Source organism: Phyllostomus discolor, chromosome 3 (assembly GCF_004126475.2).
Source record: "Phyllostomus discolor isolate MPI-MPIP mPhyDis1 chromosome 3, mPhyDis1.pri.v3, whole genome shotgun sequence".
Lineage (NCBI taxonomy): Eukaryota > Metazoa > Chordata > Mammalia > Chiroptera > Phyllostomidae > Phyllostomus > Phyllostomus discolor.
In genome coordinates, this window is record NC_040905.2 from 97,043,308 (window position 1) to 97,053,069 (window position 9,762).

At 41.2% G+C, this 9,762-nt stretch overlaps 1 long non-coding RNA gene across 1 annotated transcript; it reads left to right on the forward strand.

Annotated features, from left to right (window-relative positions):
* Nucleotides 1-1,405: 1,405 nt before the first annotated feature.
* Nucleotides 1,406-2,560, forward strand: LOC118499328. The gene is made up of 2 exons (XR_004901847.1): nucleotides 1,406-1,605; nucleotides 2,446-2,560. It is a non-coding gene; the product is annotated as an uncharacterized LOC118499328 (long non-coding RNA).
* The last annotated feature ends 7,202 nt before the right edge of the window (nucleotides 2,561-9,762 follow it).

Sequence of the window (9,762 nt, forward strand, 5' to 3'; positions counted from 1 at the left end):
AGAAAATCCTAAAATTTATATTGAAGCAAAAAAGACCTTGAATAGCCAAAGTAATCTTGATTAAAAAAAAAAAAAAGCTATAGGCATCCCAGTTCCCAATTTTAAAATATATTGCAAAGCTACAGTAATCAAAACACTATCATACTGGCATAAAAACAGCCATAATAGGCCAATGTACGTAGAGGCTGGAAAAAAAGCCCAGAAATAAATCCACATGTATTCAGTCAACTCATATTCAACAAGGGTGCCAAAAACACAGAGTGGGGAAAGGATAGTCTTTTCACTAGGTGGTGCTGGGAAAACTGGATATTTACTTTCAGAGGAATGAAATTGGACCCTTATCTCACACTACATACAAAAATCAAGACATAAGCTAAAATCTAAAACAGTAAAATGAGACAAAAGCATAGGGGGAGAAGCTTCTTGACAGTCCGGGCAACAATTTTTTGAATATGACATCCAAAGCACAAGGAAAAAAAAAAGCAAAAGTAGGTAAGTGAGAGGCCATAAAACTGACAAATAAACTTCTGCAAAGGATCAAAAAGGCAACCTATAGGATAGAAGAAAATATTTTCGAAACAGGCTTTAACCTCTGACCCAATATCTTATCCAAAAATAACAATAATAATAAACAAATAACCAAACCTCATTTATTGAGGTATTGCATTCAAGCACTGTGCCAGGTCCCCATAAGAGTTAGCGATAATGCTTGTCAACAGAGTCATCCAAACCTGGCTTTACACATGAAGACAGTGAGGCCCAGATAAGAAAAATAACAACACGATTTTTGTGGGGAGGTTTGATAGCATGGCACCTAGCTATGGAGTCACAAATCCATCTGCAAAGAATTCCAACTAAACCATAGTCTCTATAACATCCAAGTGGCTGGCTTTTCCCACAGGTTCCAGGTGGACACCACATTCACCCTGTGCATGGGCTAAGTGTTAAGTAGATGGCTTCAATTTACCCTTTTTGGTGTTATATAGACACAGACTAAAGTGCTCTGGGATACAGATTCCATAGCTTCTCCCTGAGACTTCTCTGTAGTTCTGAAATACCATTCTCACCAGCCAAGCTCTTCTCATTCTCTGTCCCAGGCTCTGGAAAGACACTTTCAAATGCAGGAGCCTCACAATAGCCATCCAAAGTAGAGAGGAGCTCCCAAATCTGCCTGCCCTCTCTTTAAAGGTAACCTGGACTTGGAAAAATGTATAAGGAACTGAGCACATCGTAGTAGAAAGAGCACTGCATAGGGAGTCAGGGGGCCTGGGGCCTGGTTTTGTGGGTTGACATTGGAAAGACAGTTACTTCAGGCCTTGGTTTCTGTATTGCTCAGGGCTCTAACTGCATTGCCCAGAGTGTCCTGCTGACCCTGACCCTGACTCTGCCTCCTTGTCCCTTTTCTAAGTCCACTGTAGTTGAGAGCCCTGCACGTTTGCAACAGTCATTGCCATGCTGTTGCCTAAGCCTGCTACATCTGCTCACTCTCCTGGGGCGTGATGGGTTTTTATTCTTTCCAGGTGTCTGAGAGAGGAGACGGGTCTGTGGCTTGATCAGGAAGCCCTTGTTCTGCCCACCCCAAACCTGCTGCTTGGAAAATCACAGGTAAATCCTCTGACAACATCATTAGTATGAGTCAGCATGGTGTTGTTCATGCCTGGCATAATGCAGGAAGTGAAGGGTATAATCTGCTTAAACACACACACTTTCCTGAAGAATAGTTACTTTGCCACCCACACACTTTTGTGGGTGCATAATTCCTTTTGACCCAAGTGCAGCCTTCTTTGTCATCTTCTGTCTAAAGAAAGACAGCTGCTGCATAAGCAGAAATGAAAGGGCAAACAAACAAACAAACAGCAGAACAAAAGCAAATGTGAGAACCAATAATACAGGGAGACAACACGTTTTTGGTATCTTTGGCTGCTCAAAGGCTTTCTTTGCCATTGGGATGAGTAGATGTCCACATGCTTCATTGTTTTGGACTCTGATATAAGCCCAAACAGGAGAGCTCTTTAGCTTCCAAGCAAGTTAGCTTAGCAGAAGGTCAGTGCTGTTGATGGAATGTGAGAATTTCAGTTGTTCCTGTCTGTCTCTCAACCTTTTGGACTATTCCTAAGGATACTCCCAGATTTTGGTCTGTTAGCACCTCTACTCTGTGTATTAATCTTGACTTTAAATACCATATAAGGAGCTGAACTCACTGTAGAAAAAAGATCATTGCATGAGAAACCAGGGGACCTGGGGCCTTTGTCAGTGGGTTGATGTTGAAAAAGCAATTAGCCACTCTGGGCTTTGGTTTCCTTTCCTGTAAAATGATAAGCCTGGAATAAGCAGCCTTTAAAATTTACTCTTTCCAAAGCCAACATTCTGTGATTGTATTTCTGCCTCCACTGCCCACTGTCCTGCTGACCCTGACCCTGACTCTGCCCCTTGTCTCTTTCCTAGGTCCACTGTAGTCAAGGGCTGGATATTTGAAGACACCAAACACATGCCACTACTGAAGACCTATCATCATAGTTGCAATGACTTAACACAACCAACGTACAAGTACAAAAAAAAAGTGGTTGTACTTTCACTGTACTTTCAGCCCAGTGAAAGTACAACCACTATGCTGTCTTTACTATTCATACAGTAATAAGTACTGAGCTCCTACTCTGGGTGTAGCTTGGCACTAGGCACCGTGGGGTGTACTAAGAAGAATGTGACATGGCCCCTTCCTACACAGACTTGAAGATTCACTGGAAGATGTTCAACACTCATAAAACAAGGAGGGTATAATTGAGCTTTAGAGTGAGGATAAAAGAAGTTTAAAGAAGGAGAAGATGCTTCTTTGTCATTTTCTGGACCCTGCATCCAGGACCAGGTTGAGAATGGGATATCAGAGCTAAAATTACTGCTCTGTTTGAAGATAGGAGCTCAAGAAAGGCTTACTGAAGGTGCCTGTGAAAGTAGGCAGAAATGGAGAGAAGTGTTCTGGAGCAAGGTAGGGTTGAGGCTGGGCCTTCAAGGTTGGGTGGAATCTGGACAGGCAAAAAGAACCACAGAAAGATGGAGGGGCAGTGAGGATCCTGTGCTCTCTGCAGCAGAGATCACATGTTGGAAATGAAGGGAGGTAATATGGACGTGGTTATCACATACACACAGCACTGTGCTCATTAAAGAACTCTTTTATCTAAGTTATCTCATTTAAGTTTTCTCTTTTTTGACAAGACAATCTATTATAAAGGCATAAAATAACCACACTGAAGGGGAGTGGAGGGGAAAGGCGCTGATCTAAGTAAATTTGGAAGTTGTGGAGTCTATAAGATTCAAGACAAAAGGAACTGCTTATAAGCATTATATTATAATTGATAAAGTTATTTCCCATTGGAGTACAGAGGTAAAGGATAACAATTCTGATTCTCCTGTATATGTGTACAATAATTGAACAATAAATGGCCAGTAGATGGTGGGAGCCAGGTTTCCTAATGTTTGTGTGGGAGGTTGTAGATGTCAAGGGGAAGGGGTATAGTATGATCCATTGCCTTCCCAATGCCTGTGAATTCCTGTGTGGACACCCATAGGTGGTGGTAATGTACCAGGGTGCAGTCAAGTGGGGGGCCCCAAGGATTTGGAATGGGGCCCATAACTCAAGGTGTCCAGGAAATATTAGAAAAATATATAGGATGTCCTCACCCCTCCCCAGCTACAGGTTTGAGTTGGGGGAAGGGACACTTGGAGCAGGGCCATTGAAAGCTGTTTTTCACAGTAACAGCTTTGCAGCTAACCTCTGGCATGGTCATTTAGCATATCTATAACCTTTAACTGGTTTCATAGATATGTTAAATAGCTGTGGCCATGCTTTGAGCCAGGGGGATGGACGGGACTTCTACCCAAGATGTAACTAGGGGGCAGCTCCCCCTGGTTACAGCACCTGTGTGAGAGCTTGGAGAAGACTGTCTTCATGACGTGGGGCCACACCTGCCCAGACTTACGACAGCAGCCCAGTAAACCTGGAATAATACGGGAATGCTGGCAGGTGTAACTGATTGTAGGAGGAGTCCGAAATGGGGCTGCAGAGGAAGATTGGCGCAGGGATTTAAACCCAAATGTGGTAGCCATTGGAGAGAGAACCATGTAGCTTTGGCAGAGTAGGGACCCCACAGCTTTGGCAAGAGTGAGAACCACGTGGCTTTGGGGTACTCCCTTTTGCCACATGGCTTAGGAAGCAGGAGAGACTTTTCCTGGAAGAAAAGGGGTGAAAGAACTCTTGCTGGTGGGCCAGGAGAAGGTGCCATATGCCTTTGGATTAACTGGAGATCATGGTGGTGACACAGCTGATGGTGTCAAGAACCCAAATCATGGACTTCTGCTTCTTTTCCCGAGATACGGTACCCTGGACTAGAGCTGGGGGAGAAGGAAGGACTGTGTGCAACTGTGGGCGTCCTAAAAGACTTTAATATTTTAATGAAGATATTGGGTCACTACTTTAATTCTGTATAGCTTTAAATAAACATTTCCTTTCCTTTTCACAAATCTCTGGCATTGAGAGACATCTTTTCTCTGGCAGCAGGCATAGCGAACCTAGTGGGGGGTCCTTTCAGTAATAATATATTGTACCCCCCCCTTGGCTCTGTTCTGTAACAGTAATACACTGGGTCCTGCTCCTTCGGTGACCTTGATTATAGCTTTCCAAATTTGATTTGTTTCTGACTCTGGATATGAGGCAGCGGATCAGGCTCATGAGCAGATTGGGGTTTTGTCCTCTTCATTCTGGCTCATACAGGGCTCCTTTGCTTGTTCACACCATTTGTTGCGTGCTCACTGGAGCCAGAAGCAATGGAAAGTCACTGTAAAACAGTGCACAAAAAAAAACACGGTGCACAAAGAATGTCTGATTTTCCTCCACAGAAAGGCTCTGCACTTTCTAATAGTAGTTGATGACACACAGGCTTTCCTTTCAGGTGTGTTTGTTGCTACGTTGAAGACTTCTAGGTGGAACTCCATAACCTTATTTAATTCTTATAATGTCTCTCTGAGTGGATCTTATCTCTTTTTACAGATGAAGAAATTGTGACTCAGAGAAGTTATATAACTTGCCAACAGCCACAGAGCTAATAAAAGAGATAGAAGCAGAAGCTGGTGACTTCTAAATTTAAATAAATATTTTTTTTATTCTGCAATGTTTTGAGAGTCAGATTATAGTGGGCCTTAAATGACAGGCCAGACATTGGGGAGAAAAGTCTGAGACCCAAGAGTCACAAAGGTTATCAACATAATTTCCATTTTCTCAGTTTGTCCCAGCAATTTTTACCTGGTTGCCTGACTCAGCATGGAGCTCTGGGTTTCTGAGGGGAGCTGCAGAGGGCAGACAGCTCAGATTGCATTTTGAATGTGAAGGTCAGTCTGGTTAAGAATTTTGAGGTAGGTTGAAGTAATAGTGAAGGAGAAAAACTCCACTGAAGGAAGTAAATCCATGAAGAACTTGTGACTTCAAAATTCTTTTCACATGTTAATTCTTTTATTGAGTGCCTACTATGTGCTAGTCGCTATGCCAGGTACTAGCTTTGGTTCTTTAATGTTGTGGTCAGCCATTCCAATAATTCCTCACCATCTTACAACACTTTGCTTCTGTGTCCTTCCATCGTTCTGACCTTCAATTATAAACTCAACCAGCAAATATTTGTTGAATACCTATAATATAACAGGCCCTATGTGAGGCTTAATAGAAAAGCACTTTAGGCCCAGGAATGAAAAAGATCAAATAATGGGATAGAGTTGAAATCAAAGGCTCTGAAATAGATGCAAAATAGATTTTGAAATTTGATACTTAAATGAAATGGTATTTAAAATCATTAGTGCTGAGATAATTAGTAAACAATTTGGAAGGACTTACACCTGTATCCCTGATTATATACTAATTAGATAGATTCCAGAGGGACTAGAGAGTTAAACATAAAGAAGAAAGAAATCATTAAGAAAAAACTATAAGATCACACTTCTCTTTTGATTGGAGAGACCTTTCTAACCATAAAGCAAAGGGAGAAATTGTATAAAGATATCAATAGATGTAACTTCACAAAGAAAAGTACTATAAACAATCTTGTTGGAGGTCTTCCAGGGCAACTTGGTGCTGTGAGTTCACAGTTGAGTGATGCTTTTTGCTAGAAACTCAGCAGTGATGGATAAAACAAAAAAGGAAGAACTAAATGATAGATTGAGACTTAAGTACAAGGTGAACATTTTCATGGATTGGACACAGCAGAAACACAAGCTGAAACCAAGGGCTTGCTGGACCCTCAGTCCAGAACCAGGCTAAGAGTGGAATATCTGAGCTACAGTCACTGCTTTGTTTGAAAGTACGAGCTGAAGAGAGGTTTACTGAATATGTCTGTGAAAGGAGATTGAAAACAAAATGCTACACATGCTGTCAAAAATTATTTTTAGATCATACATCTAATTAAAGTGACTTGTAGCTAGATTACATAAAGACTTCTTACAACTCAACATTAAAAAGACAAAAACCCAAGCAAAAATGGGCAAAAGATCTGAATAGACCTTTTCTCCAAAGAAGATACTAAAGTGGCCAATAAATGCATGGAAAAGTGCTCAACTTCATTAGTCACTACAGATATGCAATTCAAAACCACAGTTAGATACCATTTGACACCTACTGCAATGGGTATTATAATAAAAAGATGTAAGTGTAATAACAAGTGTTAATGAGGATGTGAAGGAAGCAGAATCCTCATACATTGCTTGTGGGGATGTAAAATGGTGCAGCTGCTGTAAAAACACAGTTTGGCAGTTTCTCAAAAAACTAAACCTAGAATTAGCATATGACTAAGAAATTCCATTTTTAGAGATATAACGAGGAGAACTGAAAAGGTATGTCCACACAAAAACTTGTACATAGATGCTCATAGCAGGTGATATAGACTGAATTGTGTGCCCCCCCCCCCCCCCACAATTTCTCTGTTGAAGCTCTAATCCCCAGTGCGATGGTAATTAGGAGTGGGGCCTTTGGGAGACAATAGGTTTAGATGAGGTCATGAGGGTGGGGTCTCCTGATGGTATTAGTGCCCTCATAAGAAGAGACACTAGAGAATCTTCTCATTCTCTCTCTCCCCACCCACCCCCTGACCATTTGAGGACATAGAATGTGTCCATTTGCAATCCAGAAGGGAGTTTTCACCAAAATCCAAATGCTAGCACCCTGATTTAAGATTCCCAGCTTCCAGAACTGTGAGAAAGCTAGTCTACAATATTTTTGTTATGGCAGGCTAAGTTGATTAAGACAGATTTTGGTTCCAAGAAGTGGGGTACTGCTATAACAAATACCTAAACATTTGGAAGCAGTTTTGGAACTGGATAATAAATACAGGTTAGAATGATTTTGAGGTGCATGCTAGAAATATGAACTGTAAGAATGATTCTGGCGAGATCTCAGATGAAAATAAGGAACATCTTAGTGAAAATTGGAGGAAAGATGATCCTTGTTATGAGGTGTCAAAGAACTTGTCTGAATTGCTGTATAGTGTTTTGTGGAAGTTAGAATTTGTTGAATGACGAAACTGGATATTTAGCCAAGGATATTCTAAGCAAAATGTTCCTCCTCCTGACTCCTTATAATAAAATGCAAAAGAGGAGAGGTGAATTAAAGAATAAATTATTATGTCAAAAGAAACCAGAGCTTGAAGATTTGGAGAATTCTCAGCCTATTCAATATTGTAAAAAATGAGAAAACTTGTTTTGGAAAGAACACCAAGGGTTTAGCTGCACAAACGGTGGATAAAGAGATTATGGGTGCCACCCGTGGACTTCCTCAGCTATTTCAGCTGAAGCCGGGCTGACACTGCCAGTTTGAACAAAAGGGGACAGGAAGGCAGGGTTGAATGAAGGAAGGCTGTTGGACTTTTTGGGTTCTACAGCACTGGACTATAGAGATATTTTGCTATTGAATGTGCATTATTCTTTATAAAAATGGAAGAATGACATCAACAGTGATTCAGAGATCATCAGAGCTGCTTCCTTGGTTTCAAAGAGTAAGATCATTGCTTCAATTTTGATGGGACAGACAACTCCCACTGCAGAACCTTGAAGGTGGGGCTGCCCAAAATCTTCAGAGTCGGTTCCTTCCCTGGCAGAGCCTTGAGGGCATGACCCTGCCTAGTAGAGCCACAGGGGGTAGGATTGTCAACCCAGTAAGTCATAAAAAGGGACTGCTGCCCCATGCATCCAAATGTTGAATTATCGATCCACAAAATAATTGTTCTCAAACTGTAAGACTTGAATGGAATTTGTCTTGCCAGCTTTTGAACTTACTTGGATCCTGCTACCTCTTCCTTCTTCATAGTTCTCCCTCTTAGAATGGGAATGCCTACCCTATGCTTTCACACCACTGTATTGTGTGTAATTTGTCTGGTTTCACAAATTCACAGGAAGGAGATTTTTCCTCAGGAAGAACAGTACTTCAAATTTCACTTATATCTGATGATATTTAGATGAGACCTTGGACTTTAGACTTTAAGTTATTGGCTGGAACACATTAAGGCTTTTGGGCTGTTGAGGTGAAACTGATATATTTTGCATGTGAGAAGAACATGAATTTGGGGGGACACAGGGAAGAATGCTATGGGCTAAAGAGTGTCCCCCACGAATTTGTGTGTTGAAGCTATAGTTCCTAATATGATAGTATTTGGACACAAGGCTGTTGGGAGGTGACTAGATTTAGATGAGACCGTGAGGGCAAGGCTCTCATGATGGAATTAGTGCCCTCCACAGAAAAGACACCAGAGAGCTTGCTCTCTCACACATGAGGACACAGCAGGAAGGTGGTCATGTGAGAGGCAGGAAAAAAACTATGAGGAGAAATGGACAGTGCTGGCACCCTGATCTCAGACTTCCAGTCTTCAGACTGTGAGAAATAAATTTCTACTGTTTAAGCCACCTGGTCTATGGTATTTTGTCATGGCAGCCGGAGAGGACTGATACAACAGAATTGTAAGTCCAAAAAATGGAAATAGCCCAAATGTCCATCAATTGGTGACTAGATAAATAGAATATAGTGTATTCATATAATGGAATATTACTGAGTCATAAAAAATAAGTACTGACACATGCTGCAATATGTATGAACACAGAAAACATTATGCTGAGAGAAGCCAGACACAGAAGGGCACACTTTGAAAGATTCCATCTATATACAACATCCAGAATAGGCAAATCCAGAGAGACAAAAAGATTAGTGGCCTGCCAGGGGCTGGAGGTAGAAGGGGAAGAAAAATGACTGCTAATGGGCATTGGGTTTCTTTGGTGGTGATAAAAATGTTCTGGAATTTGTGATGATGGTCACACAACTTTGTGACTGTACAAAAACTACTGAACTGTAAGCTTTACAAACACATATTTTTCTACTACAGAAATTATATCTCAATAAAACCATTATTTTTAAAATGTTGCCTCAGGACTATGGTTCCTGATGAGATGTAGGCTTAGGGAAACTAGACTAGGAGGCCAGCCAAGCTCTGAACCAACTGTGTGATTTGAAAGGTGATGGTCCCAACATCAATACGAGGCCTGGTCTGATTTGGGATCCTGGAGGACCAGTGAAGGCAACCACAGGCCACGAGACAGAGAGGAATATGGAAAATCAAAATGAAACTAAACATATTCCATAGAAAATTAGACCATAAACCAGAATATCAAATATAAGAAAAATATATCTCATGGAAGACAACCAATGGAATCAACATTTAAAACAGAGCATAAATTCATGTATAT